The 19033-nt window shown below is 39.3% G+C and overlaps 1 protein-coding gene across 9 annotated transcripts in view; it reads left to right on the top strand.

Moving 5' to 3' along the window:
* SIPA1L1 (signal induced proliferation associated 1 like 1) overlaps window positions 1-19033 on the top strand; it is a 412564-nt gene that overhangs the window by 75604 nt on the left and 317927 nt on the right. For all 9 annotated transcript variants that reach the window (XM_030930501.1, XM_010360620.2, XM_030930499.1 and 6 more), the window contains one exon: window positions 13143-13209. The gene's annotated coding sequence lies outside the window, so the exon portion shown is untranslated. The remainder of the gene's footprint in view (window positions 1-13142; window positions 13210-19033) is intronic.

Below are 19033 nucleotides of genomic sequence, written 5' to 3'. Positions count from 1 at the left end.
TACTTAAAGGCTGTCTGATGTAATTGTATGGCATATTTTTCTTTGTTGTTCGTCTGTTCAACTCTGCAGTTATATTAAACTTTATCATGTTTTACAATCATAGTTTAGTTTTGATAGGTTCCAGAAAACAGAAACATACCTGTCCTGAAATGTAGCTTTTTTTATGTGTGCTCTAAAACATTTTTCTTTACATAACTTTCCTCAGTTAGTGTTCCCATTTATCCCAATATTTTTAGCAAAAGTTATATTTAATTAAGGTAGATAGGCATAACTAAAAATATAAAATGTTAAATGAATGCTAAGAAAAAAATTAACTTTTGGTAAGTTATGTATCATAATTAAGGAAAAACCAGAAAAATAGAAATAAAAAAATTTACCAGTAATCTTATCACTCATAAATATCATAAGATTTGTTTTACTTGTGTATTTTTCCAGTTTTTTCTGAAAAAATATAAAATAAACATTTTAACAGTTTGTTGTTAATAACATGCATTTTTATGTAGCATTGTCGACAGTAAACTAATAATTTATAAATTATCCCTAAATTACAATTATTGTAAATACTATAAGGTGGAGGCTGCATAATACAATGGTAGAAACCTAGGCTTTGTATCAAGCGACTTAGGGTGGAATCCCTGCTTGTCCTGTTACTAAGTTAACTGTATGACATTGGCCAAGTTACTTAACTGTTAGGAGTCTTTTCTCAAATGAAAAACAAATATGGCTAATAATTACCTTGCAAGAGTATTATAGGAATTAGATGAAATAATGAGTCTCATTCATTCATGTAGTGCTGGGAACACACTGAAAATTAACTTATAATTGAGAAGCAATGTATTAATGGCATTGTATAAAAAAGGCAAGGATTTGGAATAGGATTGTCTTGGGTTTAAATAACAGCGGCGCCACTTCTTAATTTATCTTGGGTAAGTTTTTTTTTTTTTTTTTTTTTTTTAAGACAAAGTTTCTCTCTTGTCTCCCAGGCTGGAGTGCAGTGGCGTGATCCCAGCTCACTGTAACCTCCGCCTCCTGGGTTCAAGTGATTCTCTTGTCTCAGCCTCTCGAGTAGGTAGGATTACAGGCATGCGCCATCACACCTGGACAATTTTTGTATTTTTAGTAGAGACGGGGTTTCACCATATTGGCCGGGCTGGTCTTGAACTCTTGGCCTCATGTGATCTGCCTGCCTTGGCCTCTCAAAGTGCTGGGATTACAGGCATGAGCCACCGTGTCTGGCCTTGGGTAGGATTTAAAATTTCACAGATTATTATACTCCTTCCTAAAATAGAGATAATGCCGGTGTCCTGGGATTGTCATATTGATTGTATGAGGTAAAGAATATGTGCCTGGCATATTGGAGATGCCATCATTATTATTTATAAGGGAAATTACTTAATTGGAAGACAATTAGATATTTTGATATTTAAATTAATGTCAAGGAAGAAGCTTCTAGATGTCCTAGATTTTATTTTTACTATTATAATAGTATTTATGGTTATTGAGGACTGTGTGAACAATTTGATAACTGCCGCCGTCCCCCTCTCCCTCTGCATTTGGAATAGGTAGCCATCTTTAAAATAACATGTAAAGAGGCGTGTTTTTGAGAGACCGTCACATGAATAATGAAAAGCTTCTGAATATAATTATATATATTGAAATATGTGCCCCTGTAAATGCCACTTATATGTACATTGTACATATGTACATTGTACATTGATCATCTGTCTCCATTCTTCTTAAACTGGGTGTCTTTCATAGCAGTGCCAGAAAGACTTTTCATGTACTTCTCTGCCTCAATTTAATATTTTCTTTGTGATTTTAAGTTTTAGAAGTACCAATTCATATTCCTTCTTTTTGCTAACACAGTGTACCGATTAGTTATTTAGATATATGTATAATGAGTTTGAAAAATGTTATGTAAAAAGAATCTTGACAGGGCCTGGTGGCTCACGCCTATAATCCCAGCACTTTGGGAGGCCAAGGTGAGTGGATCACTAGGTCAGGAGTTCAAGACCAACCTGGCTAAGATGGTGAAACCTTATCCCAACTGAAAATACAAAAAAATTAGCCAGGCGTGGTGGCAGGCGCCTGTAATCCCAGCAACGCAGGAGGCTGAGGCAGGAGAATCGCCTGAACACAGGAGCAGAGGTTGCAGTGAGCCAAGATCACACTACTGCACTCCAGCCTGGGCGACAGGCTGACACTCCGTCTCCAAAAAAAAAAAAAGAATCTTAATCATACTCTTTCCACATTCTGCTTTTTTAAAATGGCTGTCCTTTTTTGTCAGTTTATACTTCAGTGTTAGATCATAGAAGCAGTACCCTTCAAAATTAAATTCTGAGTAATTTTATTATGAAGTTATAGAAAATGAGCTTGTGGATGGGTGAGCTCAAGCCAGCTGTGCAGCTTGTCCAAGTTGATGGTCTGGTTTGTAGTCTAGTTGCCAGTCCCAGTCCTCTGCTCACACTTCAGTATGATCACTGTATTTCCTCCTGTAGGCCACCTGGTGCCTTGCCTCTGAAACTACTCTTTTGTATCTATAATAGGATGAAGCTTACTTTCCCTTGACTACACACACACACACCCCCACTCACCCACCCACCCACCCACCTACCCACCTCACAGTGAAGAGACTGTTTTGGTTTCAGTTAAAGTCAGTAAATTAATCCTTAAAATTTATAGATTCATGACTTTTGCCAGAAAGCTAGAAATTCTGTTTTGAAGGTTGGTGCTCAGGGGTATAACTATAGTCAACTTTTTCTAAATTTGCATTGGATTAGCTTGCTTAAAAATAACTTTGGTAACCAAAAAGCATTCTTTTAGTATTTTAGGATCAAGATCAGGTAAAGGCAACTCACCTTTTATGGCTTCTACCTATAATCCCAGCACTTTGGGAGGCCGAGGTGGGCAGATCATCTGAGGTCATGAGCTGGAGACCAACCTGGCCAACATGGTGAAACCCCGTCTCTACTAAAAATACAAAAATTAGTTGGACTTGATGGCAGGCGCCTGTAATCTCAGCTACTCAGGAGGCTGAGGAGAATTGCTTGAACCCGGGAGGTGGAGGTTGCAGTGATAAGAGATTGCACCACTGCACTGCACTCCATCCTGGGCTACAGAGCCTAGGGTTCTGGGGGAAGAACCATTTTTCCCCTTCAAGTTTATTAAAAAACAAAGTGTTTTCTAATTTCGCTTAAGTTATAAATTTTTATTGTAAGTTTCCATAGTAGGACCAGCCTCACAGTAGGCGTATATTAACTATTAACTTGTTACAGGTCTTGAATTACGTTCAGCATTGCAAGGGCTTCCATTTAAATTCTGTTATTTGATCCTAACAATAATTTTGTGAGTTAGGTAGGAAAGGACTTCATTTTACAAAGAACTTAGTAGAATTCCTTGGGTGCCATTAAATGATGATTTGGGGGTTTGAATTTAGGACATCTAGCTCCAATTCCATACTTGTGCAGTGTCATGCTGCTTTCCCATGCCAATCTGCAAATGTTTTGATTCTTGGTATTGTAATAATTGTTCATTTATTCAACAGAGTTTTTAATGAATGCATAATTTTAAGCTCTAGGCATTTAAGGATGAATAAAAAGACAAGGTTTCCACCTTGAGGAAGACTTAGTAAATAAATAAACAAGTACCAAAAATAATTATTGTGCCTGTGGTAACAATGATTGGTACATAGCAGGTGCTCAGTAAATGCTTATTGCACAAATGAATGAGTGAGCAAAGTGGTAAAAAGGTAATAAGTGAGGGTAGCTGCTTAAGTAGATAGACTGACCCGGAAAGGTCCTTCTGAGGAACTGACACCTAAGCTAGGCAAAGAGCATTTTTGACAAAAGGACCAGTGCAGGCCAAGTACATGAGGCATGAAAGAACTTAGCTCATTGGAAGGCATCAAAGATGGCCAGTGGAGCTAGAGTGAGTATGCTGGGGAGACAGAGGTTCCAGATGAAATTGAAGAGAAAGAACTAATCATGTAGATCCTTATAGACATAGCAAGAAACTTGGTGCTTACTCTAATGTTGGGGGACAGTTCTCCACTTGTCTCTTGTGTTTCTACATTGACTGTCTGCCTTCTGGATGATCTTTTCAAGGATGATTTGTATCATGAATGGCCTTGGAAGAGAAAGAGAATGTCCCTTTTGGGGTAAAGGCCAGGCAAGGTTACTGTCCATTACAAAAGATGTCAATTCACTAAGCTTGGAGTTACTCTTCTGTGACACAACCTGCTGTTGTGCTGATGTCATCTTGTTCTCTTTGTGTCACCTGGTGGGAATTGAGGCTTAAGGGACTAGCACAAAAAAATACTGATAGTTTGGCCACTGCTACTGCCTTAATGATGTCCTTTGTCTCTGACCCTGGAGTCTCATGTCTTCTGCAGGCATCCATGTAGCTGTTTGGCAGGCTAACTTGTTAGCTCACATGTAGGGCAGAATTTTTACATTCTTCACATTTCTTGACAGCTGAGGCCATGGGAAGACGTTAGAGGCTTTTAAGTGGGGGAATAATAAGATGTAGTTTACTAACCTTTTAACAAGTCAGTCTGACTACTCTCTGGAAAATAATCATGGGTAGAATGAAGATTAATAAGGAATCGGGGATAGCTGTCTAGTCGTGAGCTAATAGTGACTTCAACCATTGTGAAGACAGTGGAGATGGAGAGAAGGAGTCGAGATGGTCTTTGGGAGGTAGAATTTATAGGTCTTGACAGAATGGATGTGGGATGTGAAAGAAGAATGTAAATGAATTGTAGGTTTTTGGCTTGAGCAGCTGGGAAGGTGAACTTCTGCTGAGATGGAGAAGCCTCAAAAATGAAGATAACTAACCTATAAAAATTTCTAAAATGCTGTATACATATATTGCAAGGGATATAATGATTATATGGGTGCCACTGACATCTTGTCATCACTTCTTTGGCCTTTTTTCAGTCATTTCATTTGCTTGTCTCTGTCTATGCAGAAATTTTATGTTTAGAATTTCAGGGAAAGGAAGAATAAGAATAATTTTTACGACTTGGGGTCGAAGAACCATTGGGATGTGCTTTTCTGGGAAGAACACCTTTCTTGTGTCTTCATGTGTTGTCAAATCGATATTTAAGTTAAGAAATACAATTCTTGTAGTCCCTTGATAAGAGGGTTGCCTCAATAACGGTAAATTAGATTACCTTGGGGGGGATTTATTTTTTAATAAGCCATATTGATTTTTACCCAAAATTCATTATCTAGGAGTTTACAAAGAAATTCTTCAATATGTCTCAGGATTTTCCCTTTTTTGAAGTAATAATTTTTTCTTTTCTAAATTTTAAGTTTGTTTTAAAGCTGAGCTATTCTCCTTAAATTTTCAAGGATAATTGTTAGTTATGTTGGGACAACTTGAGCTTAATGCAGTAGGATGAACAAAACAAGTGCCTGTGGATGAATTTATTCAGCATTCTTCATTGAGATATTCTATGGGATAACTTCTTGTCTTTCTAATGCCAGATGCCAGATTCATTAGCACCTGATCACTTTTCATAAAGAAAGTAACTAAAGTAGCTGGGCGCAGTGACTCACGCCTGTAATCCCAGCACTTTGAGAGGCCACGGCAGGCAGATCACCTGAGGTCAGGAGTTCAAGATCAGCCTGGCCAAAATGGAGAAATCCCGCCTTTACTAAAAATAAAAAAATTGGCTGGTTGGTGGAGCGTGCCTGTAATCCCAGCTATGCGGGAGGCTGAGGCAGGAGAATCGCTCAAATCCAGGAGGTGGAAGAAAGTAACTAAAAAACTTTTAATAAAAAATACTCTTCACCTTGTCTGGTTGTCTGTTAAATGCTTTCCCTTTTTATCTAGTGAGATTTTTGATTGTGCTTCTCACCTGCTTATTGTATTTAGAGGATGACTTTACATGCCTTGGCTTTGATATACTGTAAACAGTTTTAGGCTGCAACATAAAGTTTGCATGAGTTTTGAATTCCTTCCTTCCTTCCTTCCTTCCTTCCTTCCTTCCTTCCTTCCTTCCTTCCTTCCTTCCTTCCTTCCTTCCTTCCTTCCTTCCTTCATTCCTTCCTCCCTCCCTCCCTACCTCCCTCCCTCCCTACTTCTGTCTGCGTCCCTTCCTGTCTTTCTTTTCTTCTTTTCTTTTTTCTCTCTTCTCTTCTCTCTTATCTTCTCGTCTCGTCTCGTCTCGTCGTCCTCTCTTTCTCTTCTTCTTCCTTTCTCTCGTCTTTCTTCTTTTGTTTCCTCCCTCCCTCCGAAACTCCCACTCCCTCCCGCCCTCCTTCCTTCCTTCCTTCCTGAATTCCTTCCTTCCTTCTTCTTCCTTCATTCCTCCCCTCCCTCCCTTCCTCCTCCTCCTCACCTTCCCTCCCTCTTTCTTTTCTTCTTCTTTCTTCTTTCTTTCTTTCCTTCTTCTCTTCTTTCTTTCTTTCTTCTTTCTTTCTTTTTCTTTCTTTCTTTCTTTCTTTCTTTCTTTCTTTCTTTCTTCTTTCTTCTTTTCTTTCTTTCTTTCTTTTCTTTTCTTTTCTCTCTCTCTCTCTCTCTCTCTCTCTCTCTCTCTCTCTCTCTCTCTCTCTTCTTTCTTTCTTCTTTCTTTCTTTCTTTCTTTCTTTCTTTCTTTCTTTCCCTCTCCTCTCCCCTCCTCTTACCTCCCCTCCTCTTTTCTCTTTTCTTTTTTCTTTTCTTTTCTTTTCTTTCTTTCTTGACAGGGTCTCACTTTGTTGCCCAGTTTGGAGTGCAGTGGCATGATCACAGCTCATTGAAGCCTGGAACTCCTGGGCCCCAATGATCCTCCCACCTCAGCCTCCCAATTAGCTGGGACTACAGACATGTGCCACCACGCCTGCCTAATTTATGTTTTTTGTGGAGACAAGGTTTTGCCATGTTGTCTAGGCCGGTGAATTATTTTTATGCCATTTTGTATGTCCTTTTATTTCTTTTATTCTGTAGCATTTTCTTTGGTGTGTGGCCTTGTTTCTAGACTTTTTCTTTTTTAGAAAGAAAAGGTTGACAGCAGGGGGAGATGGAACTTAGCAGGATTTTTTGTTTTGTTTTCTGTAGGCGAGGCTAGGCTTAAAATTATCTTGGATTCAGTTATATTCCACCAACGATGGAAAATCAACAATGGAAAGGCTTGATTCCCTTTTAAATATTGTCTTAGAAAGGATGAATTAAGGTCACAAAATCATCAGTGCTGATCATGAGATTTTTCCAGGTGATGTGAGTTGTTATGACTTTGATGGGTTCTGGAGATACCGCTACCAGAAATGCAGTTAGAATGCAGTTATTTCTGATGTTTTGGGAAGACAATAACATATAACATTTTTTTTTTGCTTCTGTTATCTTTTTATGTAGTTCTATCTTTTTAGTTTTTAGAAAACAGTTTTAAAACATCCTCAGATAGTAGAGTGGTATTTAAGCTTCCCAAGTGTCTGGTCTTTGCTACAGAGAAGCATTGTTCTGCCTTCGTATTCCTGTATATGAATTCTTCAGAAAGACTCAAAATTTTGTCACTAAGTTCATGTTTCATGCTGAGGGCTAAGCAGTTTATAGTTTTACCATATTTAGACTATGTTTAGAATTTTATGGATGGTTTGCTGGTCTTCTCTCTCCTGTCCCCCAATTTCAGAATAAAAGAAAACAAAAACAACTAGTAAAAAGATTTTCCCAGGGCCTTTACTTAGTAACTGAGTTGGGACCGACTTGGTAGCCTATGGAATGTGATGGGGACTCTCGCTCGAGGATTGTTCATATTGCTCTTGCAGTGCCAAGCAGGGCCCAGGTTTGTGCCTCCACCCCCTTTCCCCTTTCCTTGCTTTCAGGAAGATGTTCCCCCCCTCCCCGGTTTTGGAACTGCACTTTCCCTTACTCTAAAACCCTCTGAGAAATGGTTTAGAAGTACAGTGGGAATCTCTCCCTTAGAAGCCACCAGTTGGTTCAGAATCATAGCTGCGTTTCTCCTGCCTGTCTTTTCTCTGTGTTGAGGAAGGGAGCGAGAAGGAAGAGGCTGGAGTCAGACAGCTGTGGGCTTGCATCTGAGCACTTGCTTATTAGTTGTGTGACCACAGGCAATGGGCTTAACCTTTTCAGGCCTCAAATATCTGATGTAAAATCGGGACCCTCCTAAAGACGTCCTCATGGTTTGGCGAGGCTCAAATCTTGTATGTCGAGGAACTCGTGCTTAGCACTTGCAGGTTTTACTTTGAAGCTACTGTGTGTTCCCCTGTGATCCCCTCCTCTTCTTTCCCTCTGGAAATAACACTGTCCTGAACTGCAGGTTCAACATTCTCTTGCTTTTTAAAGTGAGTGTATCTATAAGTAATATATTCTTAGTTTTGCCCATTTGGGCTCTGTAAAAATGTTATCTTCTTACATGTAGTCTGTAAATAAGGGTGCCTCATCAGAACCAGGTGAATGTAGAACTCTTGGCTCTCCACTTGGCCGTTGATGATAGGATGTGGGTGTGGGGTTGAATATTTTTTTCCGTGGTGTGGCTAGAGTAGAGTGGTTTTTGTCTCAAACTTTTTGTTTTGCCAAACCACCCCGTTATGGGTCCTTTGGTTAGAGAGACGGGCTGTTTCTGATACAGGATCACAAGTAGGGAAGGCATTATATGACATGTGGTGTGAGGGAGAAATCCAATAAATAAACATTGACGTTAGTGGGAGCCAGATTTACTACTCTTATAGGAAAGGGAAAGTTGAAAACTAGGTTTCACCTTTAGTAAAGAATTGGGTCCTTCTGGAGAAAGGACCTCTTAATAAAAGGATTAGGCTAATTGGAGAAGTCAAATCTAGGCTGTAAAGTAGATGACAACATAACAGCAGTGTTAATTTCTGGTTTTTGATGGTCACCATTATTGTTAGTTTTGTAGGAGAATGCACTTGTTTATAGGAATTACTCACTAAAGTCTGGGAGTGATAGGCCATCACGTTGGCTACTTAGTCTCAAATAGTTCAGGAAAAAAAGTTATCTGTAGTGTTCTTGCAACATTTTTGTAGGTTGGTCTGAAGTTGTAAAGTAAAACAAAGCAAAACCTCTCACAGTTGACTTAATAACAGAATTGTTAGCTTATCAAAGTCATTTATAAGGTTTAAGGGACTTGCTTGTTGGGCTGCCTTGTCTTGAAACTACCCGACCATGGTGGCCTTCCTGTTATTATACTTATTATACATCCTGATTTGTCTTTTGGTATGCTGTATTTTAATATTTATAATCATCACATTAATACATTCTTGGCCCATTATTTATTTCCTTCATCTATTTTGCCTTTGTGCCAAACTGCTTCTTTGAATGGAAAGTGTAGTTTACAAAAATATGGCACCTCATTGTATTCAATGACAATACTGTATTTAATTTTAACTTACTTTGTGTATGCTATTCGTTTCTTCTCAATCCGCTGGTGAGCCATTAAAGCACTTTCTTTCTTTCTTATTTCATCACACTGTGTCTACCTTAGTACTAAGCATATTTCGGTAGGCTTTTAGTTTACTTTTCAAAGTGCTGGGCTGTTGATTGCCTGTCTTAGAATTTCAAATTTTCAGAACGTATAAGCAGGGTGAGGGCATTTGGTAGAGTGGCGAATGTGATGCTCTAGCTAATTCATAATCTAGTCAGCTCACATACATACTTGTGAATGCTTAGCCCCTGAACGTTTAGGGTTAAACATATGGGATGAGTTTCCCTTATCCAAAATGCTTGGGACCAGAAGTGTTTAGGATTTTTTATTTTTTCGGATTTTGGAATATTTGTAGTATACTTACCAGTTCAGCATCCCTAATCTGAAAACCTAAAATCTGAAGTGCTCCAATGAGCATTTCCTTTGAGCAGTGAAAGTCACGATGGCATTAAAAAGTTTCAGATTTTGGAGTATTTCCGATTTCATATTTTCAGATTAAGAATACTCAGCCTTGGATGAAGGTGGTTCTAGTCCAGAACATTGTGTGAGTCAGGGTGGGGGTAAGGGTGGCTATAGGGAGAAGGTTCATTGTCAGAATAATATTCTTTCTGTGAGAACATTACATGCAAATTGTCTCTTTGGCAGAATCTCCCGTTTTCCCTCGGTACAGAAAACCATAGGTTAAATACATAGAATTCCTTCCCCCCTCCCTCCATACCTGTCTTCCTTTGAGGCGACTTAGATCCATCATAGGGCTTGTTTTCCTTAAATAGACTGGAGGTCAAACTTCTCTTTAGCAGTTATACTAATTTTCATATTTCTCAGAATGATCAGGGAAAAGAACTTTTGAAAACTCAGGGTGGTAGTTACATTGCACTTTGTATACACCCACGCATCAGACTTTTCTTTAGCGTTTTGTTTTTTTCTTGCTGCTTTTACAGTGTAGGTGGCCTTCTCCTGATGGCTTTTGACAGGAAATTGAGCAACCTTTCTTTTTTGGAACTGAATATATTTTACTGCTAAGAGAGGGAAAAAATGTTTATGTTTTGAAACTTTATTATAAGTTTTTATTTAAGGACTAATTTAAATCTAGAAAAAATGGGGGTAGAGGTTAAATTTCATATCATGCACTACTACTTCTGAACCTTCCTAGTAATTTCTGGGCTTTCCTTTCTTTGTAGCATTGTTCTGTTCTGTTAGCCACTGATGGATATTGAAAAGTTGTCCTTGAACCTGTCATTGTTTTTCTAACTCTTAACTGGGGCTGCCTTCCCCAGTTGTCTTCTCTCTGTAGTGGAGGCGTGGTAGTCTCTACACTGATTTCACAGGCACCTTGAATCTAGAACATATGTTAGCCTCTTCTACTCCGTTTCAGCTTTGGATAAGCACGGCATTCAGCAAAGCTTCCCAAGGAGTTGGCTGGGCCAGAGAGGTTGCAATGAGTGGGAGTTCCTGATTGGAGTCCTGCCTCTGGCACAGGTTCTACTTGGACTGCCAAACCTTCTGGTGCTTCTAGTGCTTTGGGGTGTGAGCACTGGTCTCTGCCCCGCTACCCACGGCCCCGGTCCGCTTGCTGCTTCGAGTTACTGTTGTTGAGCCTGATGTGGGTGGTTCCTGTGTACACTGAGGATTCAGAAGACAAAGTCAGACTTTAATTAGAATAAGCCCATTTGCCACATATGGAAATCTTGTTCAATTAGAATGGAGTAATTCTGATGGAATCTTTCTAAGTGTGTTCATAAATCCTGTCCTTTTGCTTGAGTTTAAAATTTGCATGTTTATTCATGTTCCTAAGTGGATTACTACCGCAGATCAGCTGCCAGGCATATCTTATTTATACAATTAATTATAGCTCATTAATTAAAGATTAACAAAATGAAGTATGTATTTTGAGTGTTATAGATTTCTTCGCCTATTCTGTGGGTGCAAGCTGTAGGCCAGTTGTGTAAAAACAGCAAGTTTTGTTGTCTTAGATATCTGACTCTCAGAATATCCTTTAGAGCAAGCTTGTCCAACCTGCAGCCCACGGACCACATGTGGCACAGGATGGCTTTGAATGCAGCCCAACACAAACTTGTAAACTTTCTTAAAACATTATGAGATTTTATTGCAATGTTTTTTAAAACTCATCAGCTATCGTTAGTGTATTTTATGTGTGGCTTAAGATAATAATTCTTCCACTGTGGTCCGGGGAGCCAAAAGATTGAACATTCCTTCTTTAGAGGTTTATTTTACCCACAGTTTTCTTCCGATGTTAGTATGATTTCGTTATGGTAGTGTAGGAAAGGGGTGTTGCGGGGTCTTACCAAGCTCTGTTCTACCATATTATATGAGATCATAGTGTGAGGGCATGATAGGCCCTTGGTAAGTCTTGTTTGAAGTGCTTTTTTATTTAGCTGAATAAAAGGTGGGAGTCCTAATGTCCAGGTTGATAGGCTGGGAAGAGGAACTTCCCCTTTTGTCCTCAGTAGGAATTGGGAATATCTGTGAGTGAAACTAAGTTCTGATGATTTTTATTCTTCTTAGCTTCCAGTTTATGTGGTTGGGAACAGAGTTTGGCAATTAAATAGTTTGAAATAGTGTTTAAAATTATTTATTGGAAGCTCTTATGGACGTGTCTGACTTATTTGAATACATTTTAGAAATTGGTACATGTGCTGTAGATGATTAGTATTGGGCATATATGTGGGTATTCTTTTAACCAATAAGCTTAGCATTCATAGGAATTACGACTATAGTGGGAGCTTATTATGTGATCTGAAATGAGCAGTGTGAGAATTGTGGAATTTCCAAATACACAGAGTGTTTGGTTTTTTGGGAACAGGGTTTCTCAACCTCACCACTATTTTCATTTTAGGCAGGATAATTCTTTGTTGGAGGGGACTGTCCTGTGCATTGTAAGATGTTTAGCAGCTTCCCTGGTTTCTGTATATTAGATGCCAATAGTGTGCCCGCCCCCCACCCCACCGCTTCACTTGTGATGACCAAAAATGTTACCGGATGTTGCAAGATATCCCCTGGGGGCACAAAATTGCTCCCTGTAGAGAACTAGTACTTTGGAATAGTGATTCCCATAGGCATGTGATGGACCAGCTCATCAAAAGCACTTTGTTGTTGTTGTTGTTTTCTTTTATATATACAGCTTCCAGGGTGAGATCCTTGAGTAGCAGTCTGTGGACAGACTGAATGAATATCCAAGCAAGAATTTGTTGGTTAAGTGGGAATGGCTGTTGGTTGGCTTAAATTTAAATATGTGTTGAGGCTGGGCACAGTGCAGTGGCTCACACCTGTAATCCCAGCACTTTAGGAGGCTGAGGCAGGTGGATCACCTGAGGTGAGGAGTTCAAGATTAGCCTGGCCAACATGGTGAAACCCTGTCTCAACTAAAAACACAAAAATTAGCCAGTATGGTGATGCGCACCTGTAATCCCAGCTACTCAGGAGGCTGAGGCAGGAGAACTGCTTGAACCCGGGAGGTGGAGGTTTCAGTGAGCTGAGATCTTGCCACTGTACTTCAACCTGGGCGACAAGAGCAAAACACTGTCTAAAAAAAAAAAGCCCAATAAATGTGTATTGAGCTGCATATAAAGAGATTATCAATTAAAGAAGGTTTTAGAGACAAAGTATAAAATTTCACAGTTGTGATTTGATTAGTAGTGGTGTTTTTTTTTTCCCCCTTTTACTTACTGTGAGATATAGTTGTGTGTTTTTCAAAATTTGGAAATAACTACTAATAAAGTTCATAATTGTTTTAATCTAGGTTTTGAGAGATTACCTGAAGTTGGACTCAAAAGCAAGATTTACTACTAACTTTGAAATGTAATAAGGTGAGTTGGTGGATTAGTTCCAAAGTCACATTGTGGGGAGGAAATGTCACTCAAACTGTTATTCTTAGAAGACCTGCTGTTTGGCCAGGCGCAGTGGCTCATGCCTATAATCCCAGCACTTTGGGAGGCTGAGGCAGGCGGATCACCTGAGGTCAGGAGTTCGAGAACAGTCTGACCAACATGGTGAAACCCCGTCTCTGCTAAACATACAAAAATTAGCTGAGTGTGGTGGCACACTCCTGTAATCCCAGCTACTTGAGAGGCTGAGGCAGGAGAATCGCTAGAACTCGGGAGGTGGAGGTTGCAGTGAGCCGAGATTGCGCCATTGCACTCTAGCCTGGGGGACAGGGCGAGACTCCATCTCAGGGAAAAAAACCAAAAAAACAAAAAAACCCCCTGCTATTTATAGCAGAATTTTGATTTATCAGATGTCTGATATTTTCTGCCCACTGGCTTTTCCCTTTTTGAAATGGAAAAGGAAAATATGGGAAATGCTTGTGCAGTTTTAGTCATTGATTTCTGAACTCAGTCTTGTCATCTTTGCAGATGAAATAGTTTGGATAATTTTCTGGCTACTTAAGAAGGTTTTCTGTTACATATTTATGTTTTCCCTCCATAGTGAATGCATTAAAAATCTTCTCTATATTTCTTGAAATTTGGTGAGAGCTTATACTTCAACCCATGGTCTAATAATCTTGTTAAGTCTAATGCATTGGTGTATAATTTGGGGTGCCAAGCTTTTCCTGAATAATTGAGAAATGATCAGATGATCTACCCTTTGACTGACGTATACTGATATTTGCGTTACTATTGCTCTTAGAGCGACTGTACTGGCTTACTCCTAGGTAGAATTCTAGTTCTATCCTAGGCCTACTCAAATAGTTTTGTGGACATTTCTTAAACATTTTCAACAGTTGCAAAAGGATATTCTTTCATTGAGAAAAACAACAGCTTAATGCAGATTAAGGAAGACACATTTTCTACAGCCCAAAAATACCATCATATGTTACATTCTGGGGTTGTGTAGGTTTCATTATCCTTAACCTTGATCTCAGCCAGATGCTGAAACAAAGACCTTGGAGTTTTTCTTATTTGTCGCTTTGTCAGAAGAAAATTTCCTAAGGAGTCAGCTCTTCTGGAGTGACTGCATCCTGTAACAGATGCTCAAGTTATCTGAGCATCTCCCTTCCATAAACCTTTGTGCAGAGCTTAGGGGATGGGTAATTGGAGCACTGCTTTTAAAGTGGCTGCTATTTGTGACCTTCCTTGATTTTCAGTAAGGGAAATTTGGGAATCATTATCTCTAAAAATGTTTTTAAAGTACATTAGGGCACTTTTCTGGGTTACATTTATTTAACCATTCCCAGCATCATTCTTCTTTAATAGAGGTAGACTCGAAGATTTTTAGATAATCTGTAATTTTTAGCCATTTGAAAAATCCAGGCTTTTAATAGCAACACAACTGAAAAACTTGTCTTTGAAAACATAACATCTTTGGAACTGTCAAGACTTGCTTAATGGTGAAGCAAGCATCCTGGAGGAATGCTCTGTGAATGTAGCTCTGCTCTGGTACTTCGAGAGGGAAGAAAAATCAGTGCATATTATTGAGTCCCTGTGATTTTTACCTCAATCTTGGAAGCTGTTTTTCTAGATATACTTTTTCCCTCCAGAATAGCTGTATGTTATTGAAATGTGCACCTTCAATGCAATTCTCATATGTCTTAAATTTTTTTTTTTTTTTGAGATGGAATCTCGCTATGTCTCCCAGACTGGAGTGCAATGGCATGATCTCAGTTCACTGCAACCTCTACCTCCCAGGTTCAAGCGATTCTCTCACCTGAGCCTCCCAAATAGCTGGGATTATAGGCATGTGCCACCACACCCAACTAATTTTTTTTTTTTTGAAATGGAGTCTCGCTCTGTCGCCCAGACTGGAGTGCAGTGGCGCTATCTCTGCTCACTGCAAGCTCTGCCTCTGGATTCATGCCATTCTCCTGCCTCAGCCTCCCGAGTAGCTGAGACTACAGGCACCCGCCACCACGCCCGGCTAATTTTTTGTATTTTTTAGTAGAGACGGGGTTTCACCGTGTTAGCCAGGATGGTCTTGATCTCCTGACCTTGTGATCCGCCCTCCTCGGCCTCCCAAAGTGCAGGGATTACAGGCGTGAGCCACCGCACCCAGCCAATTTTTGTATTTTTAGTAGAGATGAGGTTTTGCCATGTTGGCCAGGCTGGTCTTGAACTCCTGACCTCAGATGATCGGCCTGTCTCGGCCTCCCAAAGTGCTGGGATTACAGGCGTGAGCCGCCGTGCCTGTATGTATTAATGATATTTTAATAATAACTCTTGGTTGATAAACTTGAATATGACAGTTTTGAGCAGGCACTTTAAGTTCTATATACTACTGTGAGGTCAGGCACTTGTTTAGCTTCTGTGTCGTATAGTTACACCTTATATTTTGTTTTGTTTTTTTTTTAAATCTATAGTTTTATTAACACAAAAACAGTGTGGTATGAAGTTTACATTTAAACGAAGTTTTCACAGAAATCTAACACATACCTAAAAAGATTTTACAATGTAACTGTAGATGCAAGTCCAGACAATATCAAGAACGATGGATCTCATGACTCAAGACAGAGCATTTTGGGTTTCAGTTACTTCTTAGGATTTCTTAAAAATGGTTTTTTTTTTTTTTTTTTTTTTTTTTTTTTGTGAATTTTAATACACCTTGTCTTTTGAATTGAGTTGCTTCGTTTGATAACTTGAGCCTATGGGCATTGAAATATCTTACTTTAATGGCAGTGATATCTGGTAATGCTGGTACAGTATCTCTAATAGGTCAGATGGGAGATTCTTTGGTTATACATCCATTCTTACTCAGGTCTCCTCAGGCAACACAGGAGGAGGCCATGATTCAACAGTTCTCCCAACCTGTTGGTGACATGACTCTTGGCCTTCTAAGTGTATACTTCCTTTCTAAGTGCTATTTCTCTACTTAAGGGATATCTAAAACAATTTCTGTACTCCAAAAGAAAGAAAAATCTACACACACATACACACACACATGCACGCGCATACACGCAACCTTGTATATATGTAGTTTTATGTGTACCTTATTAAATCCATCATTCTTTTCTTAATTATTTTTTGAGCAGCATTATTCTAGAATATAAACACTGAATTGAATAAGCATACTTTTTTCTTTTCCTTTAAACATTTTTAAAATACAGTTTTAAAAAATTAAATAGATATGTGTTCTCACTGTGTTGCCCAGGCTGGTGTGGAACTCCTGACCTCAAGTGATCCTTCTCCCTTGGCCTCCCGAAGTGCTTGGAATAAAGGCATGAGCCACCGTGCCTGGCCTGCATGTAACTTTTGACTCCTCCAGAACTTAACTACTAATAGCTTACAGTTGATCAGAAGCCTTACCAATAACAAACAGTTGAATAACATGCATTTTGTATGTTATATATATTATATACTGTGTTCTTACAATAACATAAGCTAGAGAGAAGAAAATGTTATTAAGAAAATCCTAAGGAAGATAAAATATATTTGCTATTCATTAATGGAAGTGGATCATCATAAAGGTCTTCATCCTCATTGTCTTTGCATTGGGTAAGCTGATGAGGAGGAGGGAAAGAAGAGGTTGGTCTTGTTGTCTCTAGTGGCAGAGGTGGAGAAGGAGGAAGGGGAGGCAGGCGAGGCAGGCACACTTGGTGTAACTGTTATTGAAAAAATCCACTTGTAAGTGGACATGCACAGTTCAAACCCATATTGTTGAAGGGTCAACAGTGCTAGACAGTTTGATTTTCCAAATGCTAACTGTAACATAGTATAAAAATATTAAAAATGTATAGTAGCTAGGGAATGATTATAGAATCTTCCTTTCATCTTTGGCTGTTACTAGTTTGAATTGAGTTTGGCATGACCTAAGGTCACTTCAGAATTGTTTTGTTACGTGTTTTTTTTTATCCAAAGCCCATTTCTTTGTTGTTAAAGAAGAAAATGATATGAAATCCTTTGGCCTAACAAATATTTATATCAGCCATTAGAACAGTGATTTGACTTTTTCATATTTACTAATGCTATTGTACCCTTTTTCTCTTCAATAGGAACAACTTATTCTTACTCAGCTCTTATTTTTATGTTCTCCAGAACATAAGAGAGCAGCTGCCTATGCCAAATAGTTACCTCATTTAAACTCATTCTAGTGGAGCAAATGGTAAGAGGCATTTGAACTAAGTTGTCTTTGGAGGAGTGTGCCTTATTTCTTAATACCTGATTTTTTAGGGGGACCCAGATATGCATGGCTATGATCGTCTATAGTAGTATATTGTAATTTAATAATGGTACCATGTTGCCCACTTTCTTGACTGTCTAATAGATTTAAAATTTGCTAATAGTGGATTTGAACAAAAGTCTAAAAGAAGGAATCAGAAAATAAAGAAGAGAGAACATGAACTGTGTGGATGTAGGTGGAGGTCAGGGTGGGAATTGTGCAGAGCTCAGCTCCATCCCCTACTGCCCCTATATTTGCCTTAAAAAGTTGGGCGGCATGAACATTTTTGAAGACCTGGCTTCTGAGACAGCAGGTCACAGGGCAGAACTGGAGAAGAAGCTTGGGAGAAGCTTGCAATTGCCAGTTGATCATGAATCGCTAATGTTTCTCGAAGGGCTTAGGAAACAGTGATGGGGATTTTATTTTAAAACCTGGATTTTATTTTAAATGTTGTCAATCCCTAAGCATATTTTATATATAAAAGGAAGTTGTAAATGTCTTCACTAGTATTTAAGTGCCTTTCCCCAAAACCATGTATGGAAAATTAAGGCCATATGGTGGGTAAAGTCTTACATGTGGGGAAGTTCAGCATGCCACGTTCTGGAGCTTTTGGTGTTCCTGGGGGGAGGGCTTTATTGTACTTTTTGGAAAAGATTTTTAATAAGCAAGAGAATGTAGAGTTGAATGTCCTTGACTTGAAGGCCATTGCTACTCACATCTGCACAAAATGGGCCAAGGTCTTCAGTGAGTAGATGATAAGGGAAACACAGTGGTATGGGTGGGCAGCCCTTCTGTGTGATATCAGCCTCTCAGAGCAGGGGTGTTTCCTGAACCGTTGCTGTCTCAGCACATGACTAGCCTTGAGTTCTGCCTGTAATAGTTTCCTTAATTAAAACAGTCTGATTGGCACTCTGGATGAGCATTCAGTGGGTTAAATAGTGAATTCAGGTTGCTGAAGAGCTAATGGACTTTGTTTTCTTTCAGGGTTTTTTTTAAGTCTATCACTTAATTCAGTAACTGACCCTTGTCTGCTACCGACCAGTTTTTTTCCAGTCAACTGAAAAGTAAATGTTTTGAGATTTGACTAGGTAACATTTGATGAATATCTGTCTTTGTGTAGGAACTTTCAGGGCTGCTCTGGCCTGAAATGAAGGCTTTTGGGCCAGGGGTGATGGCCCACACCTGTAATCCTGTAATTTGGAAGGCTCAAGAAGGATCTCTTGAGGCAAAGAGTTCAAAACTAACCTGGGCAACGTAGTAAGACCGCATATCTAGGGCAACGTAGTAAGACCGCATATCTAAAAAAAAAAATTAGCTGGACATGGCATGCCCCTGTAGTCCCAGCTACTTGGAAGGCTGAGGTGGGAGAATTGCTTGAGCTTGGGAAGTTGAGGGCGCAATGAGCCATGATCACACCACTGCACTCTAGCCTGGGTGACAAAGCGAGACCCTGTCTCAAAAAAAAAAACAAAACAAAAACCTTAAAGCTTTTGTAGTTACAGGGTAAGATACTCTCCTTCTGTTGACATCGTTTCTTCCCTG

This window comes from Rhinopithecus roxellana, chromosome 5 (genome assembly GCF_007565055.1).
Source record: "Rhinopithecus roxellana isolate Shanxi Qingling chromosome 5, ASM756505v1, whole genome shotgun sequence".
Taxonomy (NCBI): Eukaryota; Metazoa; Chordata; class Mammalia; order Primates; family Cercopithecidae; genus Rhinopithecus; species Rhinopithecus roxellana.
Note: the sequence above shows the minus strand (reverse complement) of the source record. Positions and strands in the feature narration are given on the sequence as shown.